The sequence below is a fragment of the Ascaphus truei genome, chromosome 2 (genome assembly GCF_040206685.1).
Source record: "Ascaphus truei isolate aAscTru1 chromosome 2, aAscTru1.hap1, whole genome shotgun sequence".
In the NCBI taxonomy this organism is placed as follows: Eukaryota; Metazoa; Chordata; class Amphibia; order Anura; family Ascaphidae; genus Ascaphus; species Ascaphus truei.
The window spans coordinates 483534511-483559348 of NC_134484.1; the positions used below are offsets into that span (position 1 = coordinate 483534511).

Genomic DNA, 24838 nt, shown 5'->3' on the forward strand with positions numbered 1-24838 from the left:
GCAAGGAGGGAGGGGGGGCCGCCGCAAGGAGTGAGGGGGGGCCGCCGCAAGGAGTGAGGGGGGGCCGCCGCAAGAGGGAGGAGGGGACGCCGTGCGGCCAGCCTCGCTGCGACCCGGCAATTTTGCTTCCGTGACCCGGTGCCGGGTCGCGACCCACCATTTGGGAAACGCTGAACTAGACGATTGTACTGATTTTTGTAATCAATATGTAACCAGGAATAATATAACTCATACATGTTCATACCATTCTTCTGTATATGAATGGTTTGGCCATCAGAGTTCCAAAATGGTTGTTCTTTTAGAACAAAAGGAGGGTATTGAAGGGGTTAAAATTATATGTCAGCTCTACAAGTCTCAGGGATTGAAAGGGTGAATATAATCTGCTAGCTGTATCTTTCTTATACGGGCTGTTCCAGTACTGAGAGAATTAACTCACTATGCTAATTGTAATCTTTATTTACTTCTGTTGTTCTCAGTTTGTACCCCCACTGACACCCCTTCACAGGGTGTAAGGAAAAGAACTCCTCACAATGTGAATTTACATTGCTCTTATTTGTATGTTGTATTTATCTTGTAACCCTCCCTCCCCCCTCTCCTCCCCTCCCTCTTTGGACCCAGAAACCTGGGCATCTCTTTGTGCACCCAGATGTAATGAAAAGACACCCTGTATAAATAAAACTAGACGATTGTACTGATTTCTGTAATCAATATGTAACCAGGAATAATATAACTCATACATGTTGTGACAGGGTCATTGACTCCGTGTATGTGAATAGGAGATGGCAGTATGCATGCTATCCAGTAAACGAGGGGTTAACTCAGCTTGTGAAGCAGACCACAGGTGATTTGAATTAAGCTCATTCACCTGCTTTAAAAACAGGAAGAGGAAATGCCTCTGGGGCGGCAGTCTCAATCTGAGGCATAGAGGGAAGACAGAGGTGTGTTGAGACAGACACAAGCTGCTCAAAGCGATCCGGTCCCAAGAGGGAAGAATAAAGCTCCCAGGTAAGGAGCCAACTGCGTTTGCTGTACATTATTGGGCTGGAATAGGTTAGCTAGCCAGCCAGATAGTTAGCCTACACTTTTGTTTAGCTAGTACCCCGACCGGGGTTAGGATTTTTTTTCATTTCAATTTTTAAGGGACAGTGTACCCATTGTTTAGTTACCGTTTTTGGATAAATAAACCCACCAGTATTATTTCACCGGAAAAGACGTGTTGTCTCCTTACTTACCACGGCCATCCTGCCACACGTGGTGTCAGAAGTGGGATGTCGAACACCCTGTAAAAGGGGCGGAGCTACAGATTGCGACTGGTGGAATCTGTCCATCCGGTAGCTGCCACTATGGAGGACGTTGTGAAGGCCTTAGTACACAGCACCGCTGTCCAGCAAGAAGCTAACAAACAGGGACAGGACAGCACGGCTGCACAACGCGAGACGAACCGGATACTTGCAGCCCAGCTTGACATTGTTGCAGACACACAGAAGCAGCTGATTGAGCAGCTGGCCCAGATTAAAATGGGCTTGTCAAGTACGGCCCCGGCGCGGCCCGTCCAGGCGAACGAGTACCTGCAGAAAATGACACCACACGATGACGTCGAGGGATACCTCAGGTCCTTTGAGCGAATCGCTTCCCGGGAAAGGTGGGCCCGCTCCAAATGGGCTGGGATTATCGCACCCTTTTTACTGGGGGAAGCCCAAAAAGCGTATTGTGACCTGGACGAAGAAGCCGCAGCAGACTATGACTGTCTGAAAAGCGAAATCCTTGCAAGGATTGGTGTGACTTCCGCAGTTTGTGCGCAGAGGTTCCATAAGTGGAAATACCAGGAACAGAAGCCGCCCAGATCCCAGTTATGGGATTTGATTCACCTAGCGTCCAAGTGGCTAAAACCAGAGGAACATAGCCCGGCACGGATCCTTGAGATGGTGGTGTTGGAACGCTTCATTCGAGCGTTACCCCAGGACCTTCAACAGTGGGTGGGGCAGGGAGATCCCCTCTCTTGTGATGCCATGGTAGGCGCAGTGGAGCTGTTTCTGGCTACCCGTGAACTGTCACGCCCCACTCGCACAAACTACAACCCACGTCCCAACATGAACAGTAGAGGCCAGCGCTGGCGCCAGGACCCAAGACCGTTCGCACGAGTTGAGCGGGTGGAAGAAAACCCGGATAGGGACAGAAACTCTAAATTTCAGAAAGGGTTTCAAGAACGAACTGGGCCAATTGTTTGTTTTGAGTGTGGGGAGACGGGGCATATTAAGGCTCACTGCCCACAGTTGTCTGAGCCAATGGAGTGTGCATATGGTTCTGTGAAGTCTGAATTTTGTGGAGTGGTGGGTATGACCCGCGAGGGAAAACGTACCCACAACTTCCTCACCACGGTGTTGTTAAATGGAAAACCAGTCTCCGCACTGGTAGACTCAGGGAGCAATATTAATTTGGTATCCGGGAAGTTGGTTAAGCCTCTCCGGTTACACCAGGGTGAGAAGTTGCGGGTATTATGTGTACATGGGTGTACGCTTCCGTACATCATGACTCTGATAAAAGTAAAAGTCGAGGGGCAAGTCATCGAAACTATGGCAGCAATTGTACCAAAGTTACCACATTCCCTAGTGTTAGGCTGTAATTTCCCTGGTTTTGACACCCTGATCAGAGGACAGCTCACCTTAACCAATCCTACTGCAGATGAGCTTTTTCCGTTTACAGACCCCGAATTAGTCACCGAGGTTTCTAAAACCCCTAAGTCAAAACGAGAACGTAGGAATGAAATAAAAAGAGGTACACCCCCACCCCAGTTAGCACTGGTCACTACTCCTAACGGAGGGAGACCAGAGGGAGAAGAGTTGTCCGAGACAGGGCCTGTTGATGCTCAGGTGTCTGAGTTACCCGTGGAGGTAACCGACCAAACTCCAGATGAGGAAGGTTTTGGAAGTCTAGAACTTTCCCTAATTAATATTGGTAGAGAACAGGCTAATGATCCCCAGTTGAAAAATGGGTTTAGCCAGGTGGTAGAAGTTAATGGGGTCCCGGTAGAAGGAACCACAAAGGAATCCTATCCATATTTCTATATTAAGAAAGATTTGTTATACCATGTGAGCCAAGAGGAGGGCCAAGAAATAGAAAAATTGTTAGTACCCAGTTCATTAGTGAGGAAGGTCCTAGAGCTAGCCCCCTCTCATTTGTTGGGGGGTCATCTGGGCTTAGAGAAAACACAGCAAAGAATCCTAAAAAGATTTTACTGGCCAGGGATATATAATATATAATGCAGTAAAGAGATTCTGTGCCTCTTGTCCCGAGTGTCAGTTGACAGCCCCCCGACCAAGTTTGAGGGCCCCATTGATCCCTATGCCTATTATTGAGGTCCTATTTGAGAGGATTGCCATGGATATAGTGGGTCCCTTGGAGAAATCCGCCATGGGTGATCAGTACATTCTGGTGATCCTAGACTTTGCCACTCGATATCCAGAGGCACTACCTTTACGTAACACTTCCTCCAAAGCTATAGCTAAGGAATTGTTACAGGTATTCTCCTGACTCGGGATACCGAAAGAAATTTTGACATATCAGGGTACCCAGTTTACATCTAAGCTTATGCGAGACTAATGTGTAGAGCTAAAAATACAGTCCCTAAGAACCTCTGTGTACCATCCGCAAACGGACGGACTGGTAGAACGATTTAATAAGACGTTGAAGATGATGTTGAGAAAGGTGGTCGCTAGTGATGGGAAGAACTGGGACACCTTGTTGCCTTATCTCTTGTTTGCTATCCGAGAGGTGCCACAGGCCTCTACAGGGTTTTCCCCATTTGAACTCCTGTATGGGAGACGCCCAAGAGGGATTCTGGATAGCCTCAAAGAAGAGTGGGAGCAACAAGCTGTGCCAGGGAAAAATGTCGTCCAATTTGTGGAAGATTTGAAAGACCGTATTGCGCATATTACCCCCCATAGTCAGACAGCATCTAGAAGAGGCACAGAGGGCCCAACGGAACCTTTACAACAGACAGGCTACGGTTCGCAACTTCCGACCAGGGGACCGAGTAATGGTCCTTGTTCCGAAAGCAAGCTGTTATCACATTGGCAGGGGCTATATGAGGTTCTAGAACAGGTCGGCCCGGTGAATTATAAAATTCGACAGCCAGACCGGAGGAAGGTAGAGCAAATCTATCACATAAATCTATTAAAATCCTGGAAGGATAGAGAGGTATGTCTGTCGGTAGTAGCTAACGAATCCGGGAAAGGGGAGGAACCACTTGTTCAAATATCGGCAGAACTTACGCCTGAACAACACAGAGAAGCTGTAGATTTGGTAAAAAGGAACAGAGATGTCTTTTCCAGCGTACCAGGGAAAACTAGGATGATTTCTCATGATATCGTCACCAAGCCAGGGGTAGTCATTAAGATAAGACCTTATAGAATCCCAGAAGCTAGAAGAGGGGCTATTCAGTCAGAGGTAAAGAAAATGCTAGATCTAGGCATAATTGAGGAGTCCCATAGTCAATGGTCCAGCCCTATTGTCTTGGTACCTAAGCCAGATGGGACAATACGGTTCTGCAACGACTTTAGAAAAGTAAATGAAGTCTCGAAGTTTGATGCCTATCCTATGCCACGGGTAGACGAGTTAATTGAGAAGTTGGCAAGGGCTCGGTTTCTAACCACTTTAGATCTTACAAAGGGTTATTGGCAAATCCCCTTAACAAGGTCAGCAAGGACTTCCGGTGGGCGGGCCTTAGCAATGGCCGCATGTTAGAAGCTCTGCCCAAAGCCCCCTGCATAATACCCGCAAAAAAACACAAAATCCACCCCAAAATATCAACAAAGCAGGAGGGGAGCAAGAAATTAAAACAGGCAAACAAAAAGAACAGAGCGATTCACCGGGAGTCAGATCGGGCAGTCTGCCAGGAAAAAAGGAGGACCGGAGAGAGCTCAGAGGCAAGCCACGCCGACACAGGGTTAAGGAACCAGCTGCAGGAGGAAGCAGGCTGCCGAGGACAACCCGACAGCAAAGATAGCAAGGTGGGAGGTCTGGGAGCGGAGAGAGTCACGGACGGCAGCACAGGCACACAAACACAAGCAGGCTCACAACCGAGGGACACGCTGCAGACCCCCCCCTCCTTCCCCCCTCCCAGACACAAGAGAAACCAGGAAGTGAGTTCTCCAGGCAGCAGTGCGAGGGAGGCTGGGGGCTGCTGCTGGACAGAAGAAGAGGTAAGGAGGGAGCCCCTGGGAATACCCCCCTCACCCACAACACTGAAAACAGCACTGAAAACAGACCAGCTGGGCAGTCCAGGAGCAGGCAAACGTGTAACAGGGTCAGAGGGGAGACAGGAGGAGGGGAAACATAAGGAAACATACAAAATACATTTGGCTGCTACTATCCTGTGTACCTCAAGAAAGCAGTGAGGGAGGCTGATACAAGCTCCAGACACTCTACGCCCCCCCCCCTCTCCTCTCCACCCTCCCCCCCTCTCCTCTCCACCCTCCCCTCTCTCCCCCCCTCTCCTCTCCCCCCATGTCTGCCACCATCTTAGATTAGGCTGCAGTGGGCTTCCCCCCCCCTAGCAAAGGCACCCAGCTGAGTGCAGCATCCAACTGTGTGCAGGAAAAGGTAAAGGCAACACACACATCTCAAAATGGACAAATATATAGATAAAACAAGTACCAAGATCAATAAGCAAAAAGACAAAGAAACAAAAAAAAAAAAACAGGGGCCCCAGAGCCACAATTGCCAAATAGATCTGAAAGAGTTAATACACCACCAATACCCCAAGAACAGGAAATGACTTCGGTGGAGGCCATAGCCAGAGAGGTGCTAAAGCTGATCTCCCCTCTCTTCGAGGAAAAAATATCCGAGCTTAAAAATGTAATACAGGAGACGCTGGCACAGCTGGGCTCGCACGGGCAAAGACTAGAAGAATTGGAGAGCAGAACCATGGTTTGTGAGACAGAAGTACAGCAGCTGCAAAGCAAGCTAGAGGCACAATCTAAAACCATAGTATCTATACAGGAAAAACTGGATGACCTAGAAAATAGAAGCCGTAGAAACAACCTGCGCATAATAGGGATTCCAGAAACTGTGAGTTGGACAGGCCTGACCCAGATGCTATCAAAATGGCTGCCGCAGGCGCTGGAAATGCCAGGCCCAGCAGAAGATCTGAAGATCGAGAGAGCTCACAGACTAGGACCAGAAAGAGACCAAGACAAAGCCAGACCGAGACCGGTCATCGTGAGGTTCCTAAACTACGCAGACAGAGCAAACGTGCTAGCAGCCTACAGGAAAAGGTCCGATCTGCACTACAAAGGCAACAAACTACTAATCTTTCAAGATTTCTCGGCCCAAGTATCACAAAAAAGGAGAGAGTTCTCCCCATTATGCAAAGTGTTATACAAGAAAGGGAAACAATTTGCATTACTCTACCCGGCCAAACTGAGAGTCACGGAAGGCTCCAAGACCTTTCTATTTGAGTCACCAGAATTAGCGCACACGCACTATAAAGAGGGACCAAATCCACGATCAAACGATTCATGAACTAAACAAAAGGCAATCTTGGCAAACCTAGGCCAGCAAAAGCCAACTAAGTCAGCCTGGTTGGTGAGAACCCACAAGAATTGCCACACAAAGCCCACAGACATAGCCTGTTGCTGCTTCTCAAGCTGGACCAAACAAGACATGACAGGAAAAGTCCACCAAAAACTCAACCAAAAACAAAACTTCTTTAAACTCCAAAATACCAAAAACCCGGAGGGGGCCGCTCGCTGGGACAGCTCACCTCCAATGGAAAGCAAACAAAACAAAGATTATAACCCCACAGAAGGAATTGGATAGATGCAGCCTCAAGATTACGCTAAAGTAGAAACCGAGGATTCCCAAATCCGGATAAACAACCTCAAGATGGTCTCCTGGAATGTCGGGGGCCTGAATTCACCAGCAAAAAGGAGGAAGATACTCTCCCACATCAAAAGATCCAAAGCACAAGTGACGCTCCTCCAAGAGACACACCTCCTAAAGGAAGATACCAGAAGACTAAAAGCACCATGGATCCAAGAAATAATCGCGGCACCATATACGGGAAAGCAAAGAGGAACTGCAATACTAATAAACAAAAATGTGAACTACACCATCCATAAAACTCTGAAAGATCCGGGAGGCAGATATCTCATGGTCGACATCACCATAGAAGACTCGAGACTGTTGTTGGTTAATGTATATGCTCCGAACTTGCCTAACCATTTGTTTTTCACAGATCTCTACCAAAGAATTTTGGAGTGGGACGCAGAGACCGTTGTTGTAGGAGGCGACTTCAATGTAGTGGAGAACTGGACACTTGACAGATCAGGAAACAACAGGGTACCGCACCCCTCACACGCACAACGGGGAACTTTAAAATCCTTCAGGGAGAACCTAACACTGGTAGACCCCTGGAGAATTTTAAACCCGCTAGAGAAAGATTTCACTTTTTTTTCACACGCACACAATATGTTCTCAAGAATAGACCGGTTCCTAATCTCAACCAATTTAATGCAGAGAATAAACTCGGCTAAAATAGAAAATATAATAATTTCAGACCATGCACCAATATGGATCAACTTAAGACTCAGTAAACCCAAAAATATGTCGCGAAGCTGGCGCATGCCCACGTATCTAGCCGACTCAAAAGAGTTCAAAGCGTATCTACAAAACCAGTGGTCCAATTATGAGATGGACAACCAGCAGCATACTGTAGAACCCATTCTGTACTGGGAAACATCTAAAGCAGTACTTAGAGGCCATATAATTGCTTACAGTATTAGGAAAAACAAAACCCTAAACACCAAACTGAACAACCTAAACACACAGCTAACACAGGCATTCCAAATATACAAGACAGATAATACAGAACAAAATAAGAAGCAGTATTTAGAAACCAAAGAGTTGTATGAGGCACTCCTGAGTGAAAGAGCACAAACCCAACTTATGTATCAAAAAAATAGCTACTTTAGATGGGGCAATAAACCGGGGAAATTGTTGGCCAATCTAACAAAAGAAACCAAAAGTACTAATCAAATAGTGTCCATTAGCACCAAGGAGGGTGGCAGAACAACAAACGCCAAAGAAATTTGTGCAACATTCCTAAATTACTACAAAAAACTCTACACAACAATCCCAGATGACAAAGAATTAGGAGAAAAAGTTATACAAGAAGCAAACCTTCCTAAGATCTCCCAAGCAAATAGAGAGGCACTAGATCAACCTATAACAAACCTAGAAGTACAGGAAACTATAAACACACTTAAAAATAACAAATCACCAGGACCAGATGGCCTTAGCGCATAATACTACAAATTATTAAACCCAGAAATAGCAATATCACTAACCAACCTATACAACCATATAAGGGAGGAAAAACAAAAGCCGCAAAATTTTAATCTAGCGAAAATAATTGTCATCCCAAAACCAGGCAGGAATCTGGAACAACCATCGTCATACAGACCAATTTCCCTGTTAAACCAAGATTTTAAAATTCTAACAAAAATTTACACAAACCGTCTAAAAAATATTCTCCCCAATATTATTTCTCCAGAGCAAACAGGTTTTGTCCCCGGGACACAGTCAGTTACGAGTATAAGATCAGCTGTGGCTGCGGTGGTGACAGCAGGACAGTCCAAAGGCAACAACATAATAGTAAATCTCAACGCTGAAAAGGCATTCGACAAAATTACATGGGCACACATTACCAGGACTCTCTAGGCACAAAACTTTGGGGAGAATTTTACAACATTAATCCAAACAATATACAATTCCCCCAAAGCCTATATCACAGCTAATGCACTAAACTCAGAACTTTTCACGTTACAACGGGGAACAAGGCAGGGCTGTCCCCTATCCCCAATGCTATTTGATATAGCACTAGAACCCCTAATTCGACACCTAAAACAGATGGAGGAATTCAAGGGCATTCAAATAGGTGGCAAAGAACTAAAAATCGCAGCATTTGCGGACGATATGCTCCTTTTCATTTCAAACCCTCAAAAGGCAATACCCGCTATTATAGAAGCAATACAAATATATGGCAAAGTCTCGGGCCTAATCATCAACTATGAAAAATCAGAGGCACTAGCTCTAGACTGCAATCAAAAGATAGAGTGGAAGGGCCCCTTCCCATTTAAATGGGCAAAAAAACACATCAAATTTCTGGGGGTACTCATCCCGAGCGATATCCATCAATAATATAATATTAATATTAGACCCCTGATAGAAAACATCACACAAACGCTCTGAAAATGGCAAAACTTAAGCGTAACATTTCTGGGGAGATGCCATCTGGTGAAGATGACAATCTTCCCAAAAATCCTATATATACTGCAGATGTTGCCAATTATAATAAGAGACAAAGACGAAAAAGCTCTAAACAAAGCATTTCAAATTTTTATATGGAAAAACAAAAAGCCTAGAATTAGTATGGCAAAACTACAGCAACATAAAAGAAATGGAGGTGTAAACCTCCCCTCCCTTAAAATGTACAACTTGGCCACTCTCTTGAGATATGAGGGAGACTGGATAAACCACACAAACTACTTCACAATATATGAAATTGACCAACAAATGTGCCCAGATATAAACTTGGCATATTTGTTACATATGCCTTCTCACGAGGTACCAAGAGCCATAAAAGAGAACCCATTACTATTCAGCACATATAAAGCGTGGTATAGAGCCAGGAAAACACTCTCTTTACAAAGGAACAAATCGCTATTTCTACCGTTCACTAAAAACCTGCGGTTTCAGGAAGGTAAGGCGAATTACCCTTTTGAGGCCTGGGAAAAGAAGGGAATCCGTGGAATAGGGCAGCTCCTACATAAACTAAGTCACACAATTTACTCATTCCAGGAACTGAAAGATAAATACGCACTACAGGCCAGGCATTACGCATTGACATCACTAAACGACTTACCAACAGCAGATAGAGACAATCAACTTGATGCTCTCTTCCAAAGGGCAAAATATGGAAAAATCTCAATTACAAATTTTTATCAATGTCTGAAGAAAACATTACGTTTTGATGGCAACACACCGGGAATGGGAGCTTGGTTAACAGATTGCCCAAACCTAAATATGGAGACTATCATGAGACAGTTTGAGAAATCGTTGAAAATCATCCCATCCACAATATACCAAGAAATGCACTACAACATTTTACATAGAACATATACTAACACCCAAATTCAGATACAAGCAAAATTAGCGCAAGAAAGTAAATGTACAAAGTGTGCAGCCCCACAGGCAGATCTTATGCACTGCCTATGGAACTGCCCAGTGGTCCAAGAGTTCTGGTCACGAATAGGCGAGTACTGCAAAGATTCCCTAAATACAACAATCCGTATAGATCCCGAATATGCGATTTTTAATATTATAAACCTAAATGTTGAAGGGGCAGCAGGGGACCAAAGAGATAACAGCAAACTGAAACAAATTATAGCTATGGCCGCAAGGAAAACAATCTTGCAACAGTGGATACATAACACTCCCCCATCTCTGCAGCTGTGGAGAGAAAAAATGTTTAGTATATTCACATTAGACTGGGTAGAAGCCACGACGGACAAAGAAAAAAAAGCGGAACGATTCTTCCAAATCTGGGAAAGCTTCATTGCCGCACAGTCAGACGAGACAAAGACAAAAATCAAAGAAAACTTTAAACACACAACATGGTATGCAACACGCACACTAACCAGGAATCCCCCAAAAAGATTCTGAACACTACACCATCAATAAAAAAAACAGACCGGGGGGGGGGGGTAGAAAAGTACCCAATAGGACTATGGACGATACCAAAACACTAGTGAAATAAATACCTCAGGATATCAGACAGGTGTATGGGTCGAACAGGAGTGGCGAAAAGAGTACAAACATACTGTAGGAGGGAAGAGCCCTTATATAAATGACTTGGTTAGTATGTCAGAGGGTCAAAACAGATGAAGCAAAGGCTGGGGTATACTATCAAGAGGGAATAAGTTAAAGGTAAAATGATATAACGGATTGACATAATACAAGTAAATGTTTAGTTGTTGAGTTGAAGGTTCAAGTGTTACTATATTAAAAATAAAAAGGATATAATGCAAATCAAATATTGTATAGAACATAAAGAGATACCTGTATAAGAATCTGCTACATTATGCATGTTAAAAATATACTGTATGTACAAGTCTGCAGAATTTCCAATAAAAATATTTTACAAAAAAAAAAAAAAAAACAAGGTCAGCAAAAGAGAAAACGGCCTTCTCCACACCTGATGGTCTATTTCAGTATACTGTTTTACCCTTTGGTCTTCATGGGGCGCCTGCAACCTTCCAAAGGTTGATGAATAAATTGTTACACCGAAACTCGAACTACGCCTCAGCGTACTTAGACGATGTGGTAATTCATAGTCCAGATTGGGACTCACATCTAGAAAAGGTTGAGGCAGTGTTAAGAACCTTTCGGGAGGCGGGTCTTACAGCCAATCCAGCTAAATGTTCAGTCGGCCTAGCAGAGGCAAAATATCTTGGCTATGTTGTGGGAAGGGGGACAGTAAAACCCCAGCTCAATAAAGTTGAAGCCATTAGGACAGGTTAGGACGTTTCTAGGCATTGTAGGTTACTACAGGCGATTTATACCCCATTTTGCAACCCGGGCTGCACAGCTTTCAGATCTAGTAAAGGCAAAGGCACCTGATGTTGTAAAATGGAACAGTAATGCGGAGACCACATTTGTAGACCTACGCACAACGCTCTGTAGTCACCCAGTCTTGGTAGCCCCGGATTTTACTAAGGAGTTTTTTCTACAAACAGACGCCTCCGAAGTAGGTCTCGGAGCAGTACTGTCCCAGTTTGTAGGAGAAGAGGAACACCCGGTCCTCTATTTAAGTCGCAAATTGTGTCCCCGCGAACAAAGATATGCCACAGTGGAAAAAGAGTGTTTAGCCGTAAAGTGGGCAACAGACACATTGAAATATTACCTTTTAGGCAGGTCTTTTACACTTGTAACCGATCACGCACCACTACAGTGGATGCACAGAAATAAAGAAAAGAACTCGAGAGTTACCCGTTGGTTCCTGTCGTTGCAACCTTTTAACTTTACGGTCCAACATCGGCCAGGCATACTGCACGGTAATGCTGATGCACTCTCTAGGGTGCACAGGCCGCTCCACTCGGTAATGTTACGCTGGGAAGGGGGATATGTGACAGGGTCATTGACGCCGTGTATGTGAATAGGAGATGGCAGTATGCATGCTATCCAGTAAACGAGGGGTTAACTCAGCTTGTCAAGCAGACCACAGGTGATTTGAATTAAGCTCCTTCACCTGCTTTAAAAATAGGAAGAGAAAATGCCTCTGGGGTGGCAGTCTCTCTCTGAGGCAGAGGGAAGACAGAGGTGTGTTGAGACAGACACAAGCTGCTCAAAGCGATCCGGTCCCAAGAGGGAAGAATAAAGCTCCCAGGTAAGGAGCCAACTGCGTTTGCTGTACATTATTGGGCTGGAATAGGTTAGCTAGCCAGCCAGATAGTTAGCCTGCACTTTTGTTTAGCTAGTACCCCGACCGGGGTTAGGATTTTGTTTCATTTCAATTTTTAAAGGGACAGTGTACCCATTGTTTAGTTACCGTTTTTGGACAAATAAATCCACCAGTATTATTTCACCGGAAAAGACGTGTTGTCTCCTCACTTACCACGGCCATACTGCCACAATGTTTATACCATTCTTCTGTATATGAATGGTTTGGCCATCAGAGTTCCAATCTGCATGGATTGCAAGAGATAGGGTCCGCAAAACAGCATTTAGGTGTTTACCACCCGTACAAAGTTTAGACCCAGCAAATATATATGACGACTGCTATTTTCCTTTCTATAGGAGTCCAGAGGAGAGGGCAATTAAAGAATGCCCCCCCAAAATACACCTTCCTTATGGGTATTTTTGGCTCTGTGGCACATGGGCAACAAAATTGATCCCATGTGACCACACAGAACCATGCGATTTAGGTTTTATTTTGCCCGCTTTCCAAATAATGTCCACCCTACCTGAGGGAAGAATACGAAATCGGAGGGCGTTAACCATTAAAACTAACTCAGCCAAGAGAATTGCAGGAGGTCTAATACCTTTCCTGGGAGTATATGACATATATGCAAAATTAGATCTTTTAGTAGTCAATATAGATGCCGCTTTTAACGACACTAAAGACGCTATTTTAAGGCTCAGTAGCGAACAGCAGCAAATTAGAGCAACAGTATTGCAAAATCGTATGGCATTAGATTATCTTTTGGCAACGCAAGGTGGAGTGTAAGTTAGTCGGAACACAATGTTGCACTTTTATTGAAGACCAATCTAAAAGTATCCATCATGATATGGAACATTTAGCAGAAGTGAAGGCCCGATTAAGGCAAGAGCCCCAAGGGTTTGATTGGACCTTTGGCTTTGGAAATTGGCTTGGTACACTGGGAATGAAAATTCTTTACGGAATTATGATAATCGCAGGTTTATTACTCACTATTTATGTACTAGTGCAAATGGCCAAGTGTGTGATTAGCTCTATCTTCTCCAAGAAAACTGTCTCTGCTTCTGGCTCCACCCTTATGTATATGTCCCCCACCATGGTAGGGAGAGATGCCAACCTTTGCGGTTCTCTCAGACCACCCATATATTCATCTCTAATCATCATACGAGATACCTAGTAAGATATAGGTTTCTGCATGCCCATGGTCTCTTGGAGGTTTCTCCCCCGGGAGTTTTTCCTCTCCTGAGTGGTGAGCAGAAGAATAAATGTATTTGGTCAAATGGTTGTTCTTTTAGAACAAAAGGAGGGTATTGAAGGGGTTAAAATTATATGTCAGCTCTACAAGTTTCAGGGGTTGAAAGGGTGAATATAATCTGCTAGCTTTATCTTTCTTATACGGGCTGTTCCAGTACTGAGAGAATTAACTCACTATGCTAATTGTAATCTTTATTTACTTCTGTTGTTCTCAGTTTGTCTTTTATACAATAGCACAAGAGCAGTAAAATGTCCCAAACAATACAGCTGCAAGCTCTTGAGAAACATTCCCTGTATTTCTCTTTGTAATGTAGAAGTAGAAACTGCTGGCCAAACATAAGCAAGATGTAGTGATTTACTAATGTTTTGTCCAAAGACACAGATACATAACCTCTACAGAAACTTGTTATTTCTCATTGTTAAACATGATATGTTATGTATTAACATGCCCTTAGTTTTTTGTATAAATGTCGGGGCACAACTAATAAACTTTGAAGTGTGGAAGCAGCCCTGTTGTCTGACTCCTCTCTTTCTGAGCTCGTATTTGTCTGTGTTTCGGAGACTGCTAAACCAGTGCTGTCCAAATCTCCCTAGGTTGAGTAAAGTGATTCCTACCAAAGTAAAAAAGTAACCCTTTCAATATCAATATATATATATATATATTAGTTGCCAGGCACTTTAGACAATATCTAAACACCTAGGCATCTCTGAGCCTTTTCCAAGTATGGCTCTTGGACAGACACAGCGGCGCCAAGCCTGGTAACCATCTGTGCCTTCCGGAATCCATGACTTAGAAAGCCCTCAGCTCATATACAGGTCAGCAATATCTATACGTATTAAATTATTCCCGTTTAATAAAAGATGAGGTGTCCTGGCTTATACGTGCTAAAAGTTCAGTTCTTATTCTGATGTCAGGAATGGAGCGAGTGTAAATATTCCCTACATTCACTAGCCCCATTCTTGGCACACATTCAAAAAATACTTTAACCTTTTAAAACACTGCAAATCTGGGAAACTTCCGGTGACGTAGACGGGCATGCCAGCTTAGGAGAGGAGCTCCCGTCTACCCTTCTAAGAAAAGCACAAGCACGAGCACCATCTGTGCCCGAACAGCCTCGAATCGGCAGCAATCGCGGAGGCTATGGCAAGTAAGCCCAAAATTGCGCAAAATCAAGGGGTCTCCCGCTACTTTACCCCCGGGGGAGCTGGAGCCGGAAAATCAAGATGGCGCTGAAGAGCCCACAAGGGGTTATCAGAGCTTCCCCGACTTAGAACTACCTGCGCAGGGCCTGGGGAAAGAATTTTTCGAATCCCTCTTCCCAAAAATATTGGAAGGGATTCCAGCAGGATATAACTGCCGCCCTGGAAGGTCTGAGAGCGGACATAAGTGGCCTTACTACCCGCACAGATGAACTAGAGACCAAAATGGAGGAAGTACTCCTGCACACCTACTCTGCCAAAGAAAGAATTATGTCTGCCAGTAGAGGGTTAAATGACCTCCAGATGGATAACCCAATCCAAATCTTTGGTGACCTCTCCAAAGTTACCATCGACAGATGCAGGGAGATGAGGCCCCTCACGGCGATCCTTAAGGATAGAGGCATCAAGTACAGATGGGGTTTCCGCTTTAAGCTTGTTGTCCTTAAAGATGGCCGATACCACACCATTTCTAGGCCTGAAGAATCCCCAGAGTTCTTGAAGTCGCTGGGATTAACCACTCCTCCGCGGGACCGAGAGATGTCCTCCAGAGACCCAGAAAGACCTGAACCCTCAGAGATCCCACGAGCATCCCAAAGCCTAGCAAATCACAGGAGGCCATAACCTCCCCCTCTAATCTCCGATCCGATGAGGGTGTCTGAGGGAAAAGAAGAAGGCGGCCTTCCCTCTTGGCAGGCTACAAAGCCTCCAACCCGCCGGGCGAGCAAGTCTTGAAGCACAGATCCCCATACCTGGGCCCTCCCCCTTTCCCCTCCCCCTCCCTTTTTTCCCCGTCTCCCCCCTGACCACCGTGCCAATATGCATATGAATTGCTCCCAAATGCAGATTATATGATGTTCTCATCGTGTACCCCCTAAACCCCCTCCCTCCCCTACATCAAGACTAAGCAGCGGGTTCTGAAACCCCCCTCCTTGTATCTAATTTACACACTATTTATGAGACCCTTCCCTAATAGCTGATGTACAGAGGGTTGTTATACATTGCAAATGCTGTTTTATTAACTGATTTTTACAGAAGCAAAAGGCTGAGGCCTCTACTGCAAATGCTCCATATGCTTCACACTATGTAACCCCCCTCCTCCCCACCCCCTCCTCCCCCCCCCCTCCTACCAGGTTAAAGGTAACTGCACTCACCACTAAAAACAAATCTCTGTTATCTGTATATTTGTACCCCTACCCCACCTGTAAATACTCTCCTAATGATTCTCCGTTGAATTTTCAGAGGTCACTCGGTCCTCGCCTCCGGCTTCCAGCCATGCTCTACGGCTCAGGAAGCTCTCCAGGGGTTTCCAACCCCCTTTCCTTCTTCACCTTGGTGATTAAGGATCCTCTCTCAGGGCACTGTTAGGCCCACAACTCCCTCCTCCTCCTACTGGTTCTCCCTCCTTCCCATCGGAGGGCCCCAACCTTACAAAGGCTAGCCGTGGGCCCCGAAATCCCGCTGCGGCTCCTACACAATCCAGTTCTAGTCCCCTTTCATGGGAAACCAAGGGGCTGTGAGGCCTTTAGCTTCACAAACAAACACCCCACAAAATGTCTTCTATAAAGCTTATCTCCCTTAACGTAAAAGGCCTAAATTCGGCACAAAAAAAAAAGAAGAAAACTTGCATTACAAGAATTTAAAAAATCAAAAGGTGATATTCTTTTTTTTTTTTTTTTTTAACAAGAAACGCACTTTGATTCCCCCAATCCACCAAACACGTTTAAAAGTATATTCCCCCATGCATTCTATGCCACCTCTCCAAATAAATCCCTATAGGGGATCTGCAGCAGCGATCAAATCCGATACGCTTAAATGGGACTGCTAAGGTGAGTACTTACCATTAACCCTAAGTACTCACCTTAGCAGTCCCATTTAAGTGTACCGGATTTGATGATATGTCATAGATATATACACCTACCTCGATCACTGCTGCAGATCCCCTATAGGTAACCTGAGGTCAAGTCAGCCATAGTAATGGTGTAGATTCACCATTGCCTACAGTTACACAGAGAGGATTCAGTTGAGCTCTGATCCTTTTGACATTTGCTGGCTGAATTGTGATATCAAATATATTACATATGTGACACCACAATTACACACCGGCTACTGTAAATCCAACCATCCTATTTTTCTATACAGTACTTTGGTTTATTAGGGTACTTGTCCCAGTGATTTACAGCCTATGTTATCTTGTGTATGAGAATTTCCTGTACGTGTTCACTCCCTTACAGATCCTTTACAAGGACTGTTATCTAGTGTGGTATTAGTATCTTCTATTTACGCACTAATATTTCAGGATCCTGAGCCAACACGGCTATCATTATTTGGATCCAGCACATACCTTCATTTTGTCATTTTAATACCCTTTATTTTAATTTGGTTGCTCAATAGTAAAGATTACGTTTTAAATACTACATTAATCACAGAGGGTGAGCTTGAGTGCTACACTTGGGTTCTTTCTCTATCAGTTCCCGACTAGGCTGATCCAGATCTTCCCTGGCACACCTGACCTGTGCTGGAGGGGATGTGGTCAAAAGGGAGACATGGCCCACATTTGGTGGTCATGTCCAGAGATTCAGAGATATTGGTCAATGATTCTATACCCTTGGACGACCTTGACCTTCGTGCTCGGCAAATCTATCGAAAACATCCCCCACACCAATGGGCAGACTGATCTCTTTGATTCTCACAGCCGCCAAATGCTCGGCCGCAGCGGCCTGGAAGCAAATAAAAGCCCCAACTGGAGGCACAGTTGTCAAAAGGCTCAACACTATGGTAGGACTCACAGCGATGCTCCGTAAAAAAACTGCCGCAATTCTAAAAAACTTGGGACCCGTGTGACGATATAATATTGCTGAAATAAAGATACTGTTGATAGATTTCTGAAATGGACTAGGGGGGGGGGGTCTCTGGAGAAGGATTGAAAGTGGTGTTCAGTTTCCATTTTATGAGTAAGAATGTGTCTGGTGTAAATGAGAGATTTCGCGTCTAAGTTGATTTACGACTGTGCCTAAAGTAACGCTGTAGAGGGAGAGGGGGGTTGGCCCGGTATTGTTTTAAAGTGCATTTCTGTATCTCCAGTTCTGGGGGTCCCAGAGAGTTGAAATTTGGCCAATGTGTGGAGTCACTGTAGTCATTAAGAACTGGCAAATTTCGACCCACTGAGCCCACAAGAATGGAACTTATTAATATGTCTAGATATTAAAGTGTATATGTATGGTATTTTGGATCTGCTCTGAAAATGCAGACTCCATCTGCTATGCTAATAGGTCATGAAGGGCAGCCGGATGATTGAGCATAAGCACTGTGATCAAAAGTTAACTGCCCTGATTGTTTACACTAGGATCCAAATACTAATCAACAGACTCTGCCACTTTAATTGTTACCTGAGGGCGGAGAATCATCAAACTGGAGTGGTTTGTAAGTGTTATGTCTACACCTACAAACAATGAAGATCCTATCAGATACTTCATTTGGTAGATTGGTCGTCGCCCCTGATTTAATTATGGGGCTACAGAAATAAGATCCTCAGAGTCCCAGTACACATGGGCTAACTAGCTGGGGGGCATGGTTTAAACTGTGTCTCCACGTTAGGTATTGGATACAGATAATTGTTCACCAATAGTCTGTGTTCAATGTTAAGAATAGGGTTACACAGGTATCTAAAATGGGTCAACCCTACCGTTTGTAGTAGGAGATGTGCTTCTGATTCCACCTGGAATGTCACCGGATTGCTGGAGAATTGCTAGCTGATACTTCTCCATCCCCCAACCCTAAGTAAGTGTTACCTTCTTGTCTGTTAATTGTACTATATTGCTGTGTTCACCTTTTTAAGGAATATATTTTATTATATCTAAGCCTCGTTCAGTTCAACCCAGATATTTGGTGTTCATTATATCTTGTCATAAGTTACCGTGACAAACACCCACATTCCTAGTGAGAGTTTGTACCTGGAACCTATTCATAGCTGTTTGAGGCCAGTTTTAATGAGCTGTAAAATGATTGGTTTAAGAATTAAGGAGTGGTTAGTGTAATCTGCCTAGTAACAGTTTTAGACAAAGGAACCAAAAGTGTATAAAGGTTGCTGCCTGGACACTCCCTGGCAGAGTCTTGTAGACTTTTGAATGAGTATGATCATACTATACTATGTATTGAAATAAACTACTTATCAACTGAACCCCATTTGTCAATTTGGAACATTGACCCGTGGCTGGAGTCCCGACACCCAGGGCTGACCTAGGTCCAAGTCGTAAGGGCCTCCCTCTCCCTCCCCAATCCCCCCTCCCGTCTGTCCGTCCCCCCTTTTATCCTATACAGATGCAGCAACGAGTATTAGAACTCTGCCTGGGTAGATTCTGGGGCAGTCTCACAGTAAATGCCTCAACATTTCTGTGAGATTCTTAATGGCCCATAGGATTAACACAGCAGGGAGTCCCTGCAAACTGAATGGGACTGCAGGGACCAGCTGCTGTGTTAATCCGATGGGCCATTAAGAATTTTACAGAAATGTTGAGGCAATTACTGTGAGACTGCCCCAGAATCTCCCACGCATTTCTCAGGTAAGTGTTCTAATACTGGTAGCTGCATCAGAATGTTAAAATGTTTATTGGAAATTTCCATGTACCCTTCTCAGTCATGTGCTCATGACAACTCTGGATCCTTGATTATATATTTCCAATAAAAAAAATTAAAAAAGAGTGAAATAAAAAAACACACTGCAAATCTGCTCAGCTTCATAACCTTACCGTGAGCACCTTCCTGAACCCCTACTCTAGGTTCAGGATACCTGGGCATGGATGTGGGTTCCTTTGCTATACTTGGGAGCCCCTTGCTACACTAAGGACTCCGTGGATACCTGCAGATATATTTTAACCCCTTCACCTTGTCTGGAAGATGCTGCAGCAGGAACTCTGGCGGTGTCGTAAGAGTGTTTCAGGGTACGAGGTTGGCGGTGTAATGCGAGGATATCACTCACTCTCCGGATACAACTCTTGGGGTATCCCATAACCCGGAACCCCGCTACATAGACACATTCTGCAAAGACTTTCTCCGCCAAACCCACCCTGAACTTACAGCCTAGAAATCTCCCAATCACAGCATCCCAGGAAGGCAAGTGACATAATTCTTTAATGTCGCCAAATCAGTATACAGTTGAAGTAATACATTCTCTACATCTGGGTCCCAGAGCTGACACTAAGACCCTAACACACGGGTCAGGGTTAACCAAGTGGGCCTGACCTTTATTATAAGCCTGGGTAACCCCTTCACTGTCACATACACACTTTCATTTACGTGCACACCTTTTATAGCAAATCACATGTACTGTACATATTAGTGGGTGTATGTTTGCATATTTATAGATGTTTGTTTATGTATGTACGTACATGGGCCAGTTTACATGCATGTACGGTATATAGTTGTGTATGTACACTGCTTGTTGTGTGTGTGTATTAATAAGTGCAGGTGTGTACAATGCTTTCTGTGATCTTTGTATATTTGCAACATGTAGAAAATGAGGGGTTTAACCCCTTGTATGCTACAGACGTGAAGCTACCACATGCTTAGATTTCTACATGGCGGCGCATACACAGAGACCCAGACACAGCACCCACCTCTATGCCTGGGGTCACCCTAATCTCCATCAGCTGTAGTTCTGCACTGCAGATTGGGGGAGGGAAGAGAAGCAGTGTGTCTCACTTCTACATCTCCAGTTCTGCACAGACTGTCCTCCTCCCCCCTGTCCCAGACACAGGGGCTTATGCAGAGAGCATAGATATGGAAATTGCGCCATCTTCTGGCAAAAAAAAATTCGCCACTAATCCTTTTACTCGTGAGAAAATGGCGCGATGTTTAAAATCCGGCAGAAAAGTTTTCAGAAGTTTAAAAGTCGCCAAACTCGTGGCGAGAACCTGGAACTCGCCATGCTAATATAGCGTGCAATGCAAGAAGGACCGAATAGCTGGAACACGCCAGTCTGACCTATAATATGGCGTGTTCCAGGTCGCCAGAAAACCTTGGCAATTTGACTACTATCTGCTAACAGAAGGTAAATGCGCTTTCTGCATACGGCCATAATTTATGCCAAATATGTGGCTATGTTATTGCCGTTTTCAAAGCAAATCACGCTCCTCTCTGCATAAGCCTGACATTGTTTAAATTTAGACACCCCCCCCCCCCCCTTCCCTGACAAATTCTTTAAAACTGGGACATGAGAGAATGCAGCAGATATTTGGGACATCAGAACATACGGTCAAACCAGGACTGTCCCCGGGCAAACGTGTCAGCCTCACACAGAGAAGCTATAGCCCATAACACACACAGGATGCTGGCCCCTGTGGTAATGAAGGAGTTAAACTCCAACCAATACTCCCTCAATCTAATTACTTTCTAACTCTATTTAATAACTTTCCCAATCTTATCCTCACTGATTCCTAATGTTAATTCCCAATGTAAAATAACCCCCATTATCTCCCAGTCCCTGTGATACAGGAGGAGTAACCCCCCCAGTGCCAGAGGCTCCCCCTCACTATCAGAGGCTCAGCCTCTCAGGCTCCTGTGTGTAAGGAAGCTCAGAGCAGCACTGGGATAATGTGCACAGGTCACACAAGGGAGGGGAAGGGAGGAGGAGGAAAGCACTTACCCAATAACACAGGCTGAAGATCTCTGTGCAGCAGGGGGTGGGCAATGTGAGGAGGACACAGGAAAAGGGACTTAGAGGCTGCAGAGCCTATTCCTCAGTGTGTGTCCCCCTCAGTGCCTGAGATGTGCACTTTATCCCCCCTCACTGTGTGTGTACTTCCTATGGAGGGTGGGGGGAGCCCCTGTGATCTCTCAGTCCTTCCCTATGGCAGTGACCTGGATTCCCCCCTCAGGATGTGGGACAGTCTGTGCTCAGGGTCAGTGTTTCCTGCCGGAATCAGATCTCACACACCAGTACATCCGGCTGCAGCAGAGGGACCATAGAGAGGGAAGAGGGGAGGCAAGAGCGCCTCTAACCAGACACAGCACACAGAGTATATCACCAGACGTCACTACACACACAGCACAGACACTGAGGAATAGGCTCTGCAGCCTCTAAGTCCCTTTTCCTGTGACCCCCTCACATTGCCCACCCCCTGCTGCACAGAGATCTTCAGCCTGTGTTATTGGGTAAGTGCTTTCCTCCTCCTCCTCCCTTGTGACCTGTGCACATTATCCCAGTGCTGTTCTGAGCTTCCTTACACACAGGAGCCTGAGAGGCTGAGCCTCTGATAGTGAGGGGGAGCCTCTGGCACTGGGGGGGTTACTCCTCCTGTATCACAGGGACTGGGAGATAATGGGTGTTATTTTACACTGGGAATTAACATTAGGGATCAGTGAGGATAAGATTGGGAAAGTTATTAAATAGAGTTAGAAAGTAATTAGATTGAGGGAGTATTGGTTGGAGTTTAACTCCTTCATTACCACAGGGGCCAGCATCATGTGTGTGTTATGGGCTATAGCTTCTCTGTGTGAGGCTGACCCGGTTGCCCGGGGACAGTCCTGGTCTGACAGTATGTTCTTATGTCCCAAATATCTGCTGCATTCTCTCATGTCCTAGTTTTAAATAATGTGTCTGGGACACTGGGGGAGGTCTGTGCAGAGGAGAGAGGGGGGAGGTCTGTGTAGAGCTGAAAATGTAGAAGTGAGAGACAGAGCCCTCTTCCCTCCCCCAATCTGCAGTGCAGAATTACAGCTGAGGGAGATTAGGGTGACCCCAGGCATAGAGGTGGGTGCTATGTCTGCGTCTCTGTGTATGCGCCGCCATATAGAAACCCAAACATGTGGTAGCTTCACATCTGTAGCATACAAGGGGTTAACCCCTCATTTTCTACATTTGCTGTCATGATGTCATGAGATATTGGGTATGTTTAATCCCTTTGGTGCTTGAGGGGTTAATGAGCTACACTTGTTTAACAAAATACCAAATGCTGGGTTTGAAACTGGTCAGGACTGTTTGTCTGCACTGAATTTCAAAGGAACTTACTTGGGGTGGGGGTCCATCCTGGATAGCCCACTCAAGGTGTCAATAGTTTTAATCAAAGAGCAGCTTCAAAGTATTCTGTAGAAAGGGGTGGGCTTATGACGGTGCCTTAAAGTATTGTATCTAAGTCTGGGGGAGATTGTAAATAGTCAGATCTGACCAGGGGCATGCTTGGAAAGCATGGCAGACCTCATCAAGGATTCCCCCAATTTATGCCCATTTAATTTGTAATTCGCCTTTTTATTCTTGCATACCAAATGCATAACCTTACATTTATCTGTATTAAACCTCATCTGCCATTTACCTGCCCACGTTTCCAGTCTCTCCAAGTCCTTCTGAAGAGAAATTACATCCTGCTCTGATTCTATTGCCTTACACAATTTAGTATCATCAGCAAAGATGGAGACTTTGCTCTCGATGCCAACCTCGAGGTCATTAAGAAACAAGTTTAAAAAGCAGGGGTCCTAGTACCGATCCTTGAGGTACTCCACTCATGGCTTTAACCCAACCTGAAAAAGTTCCATTTATGACAACCCTCTGTTGTCTGTCCTTTAACCAGTTTTCAATCCAGGTGCATATATTATTACTGAGTCCAATTTTCTTTATTTTGTACACCAACCTCTTGTGTGAAACCGTATCAAAAGCCTTTGCAAAATCTAAGTAGACCACATCAACTGCATTACCCTGGTCTAAATTCCTACTTACCTCCTCAAAGAAACAAATAATATTAGTTTGGCATGATCTATCCTTCATAAATCCATGCTGACTATTACTAATAATTTTGTTTCCATTAGGTATTCCTGAATATTATCCCGTATTAATAATACACCTAAGAAAAGAACTCAGCTGTGCGATCAGCTGTGTTATTTTTCTTAGTTGTATTATCAGTATATTTCTCAGCACAGCACCAGTACTTACCCACCTATCTTTAATCACTATCAGCTGAGCAGAGGTTATCATTCCCTTCCCCCACTTCCCCTATTGTATATTATCCCGTATAAACCTTCAAGTAGTTTCCCCACTATTGAAGTCAGGCTTACAGGTCTGTAATTCCCTGGTTGTGATCTAGATCCCTTTTTAAATATATGCACCACATCTGCTTTATGCCAATCTTGTGGTATTGAGCCTGTGGAAATGGAGTCCTTGAATATTAAATATAATGGTTTGGCTATTACTGAGCTTAACTCCTTGAGATCTCTTTGATGTATACCATCGGGGCCAGGTGCCTTATTTACTTTAATTTTTTCAAGTTGCTTATGAACTTCTTCCTTAATTAACAAATTGTTCATTTAATATGGAGATTGTGGCTTCCTCCTGCGGCACTACTATTGAACTTGATTCTTCCCTGGTAAACACAGAGGCAACGAATTTGTTTAATACCTCAGCTTTTTTCTTATCTCCAATAATCTGCCTACCCATCTCACACTGAAAGGGTCCTATATTTTCTTTTCTCATTTTTTTGATATTAAGGTACTTAAAGAACATTTTAGGGTTGACCTTACTTTCTATTGCAATCCTTTTTTCATTATCAATTTTTGCTAATTTGATTGCCCTTTTGCAATTTTTGTTACATCTATAGCTATAAGTCTCAAATAATGTTTGTGTGTGTATGTCGGCTGGACAGCTCATTGGCCTGCGGGCCAGGCAGGAGGAGAGACACACACGCACACTCTCCTCACACCGTGACCACGTGCGCCTCTGACCAACAACACACACACCACCCCCTCACCTCCCGGTGCCCGTCACTCTCCCCCGTCAGCCGTACCGCAGCTCACCTTCCATACACACCCCCACCCTCCCTCTCCCGGTGCCCATCATAATTCGGCATGGTGGGTCCCTTACCCGGAGTCCCGTTGTCCGGTTGGGCCTGCGTGGTTGATGCC

At 44.8% G+C, this 24838-nt stretch overlaps 1 protein-coding gene across 1 annotated transcript in view; it reads right to left on the minus strand.

Moving 5' to 3' along the window:
• LOC142488042 (uncharacterized) overlaps positions 1–21856 on the minus strand; it is a 56903-nt gene extending 35047 nt beyond the window's left edge. Inside the window, exon 1 of the mRNA XM_075588391.1 lies at positions 21594–21856. The gene's annotated coding sequence lies outside the window, so the exon portion shown is untranslated. The remainder of the gene's footprint in view (positions 1–21593) is intronic.
• Positions 21857–24838: the final 2982 nt, after the last annotated feature.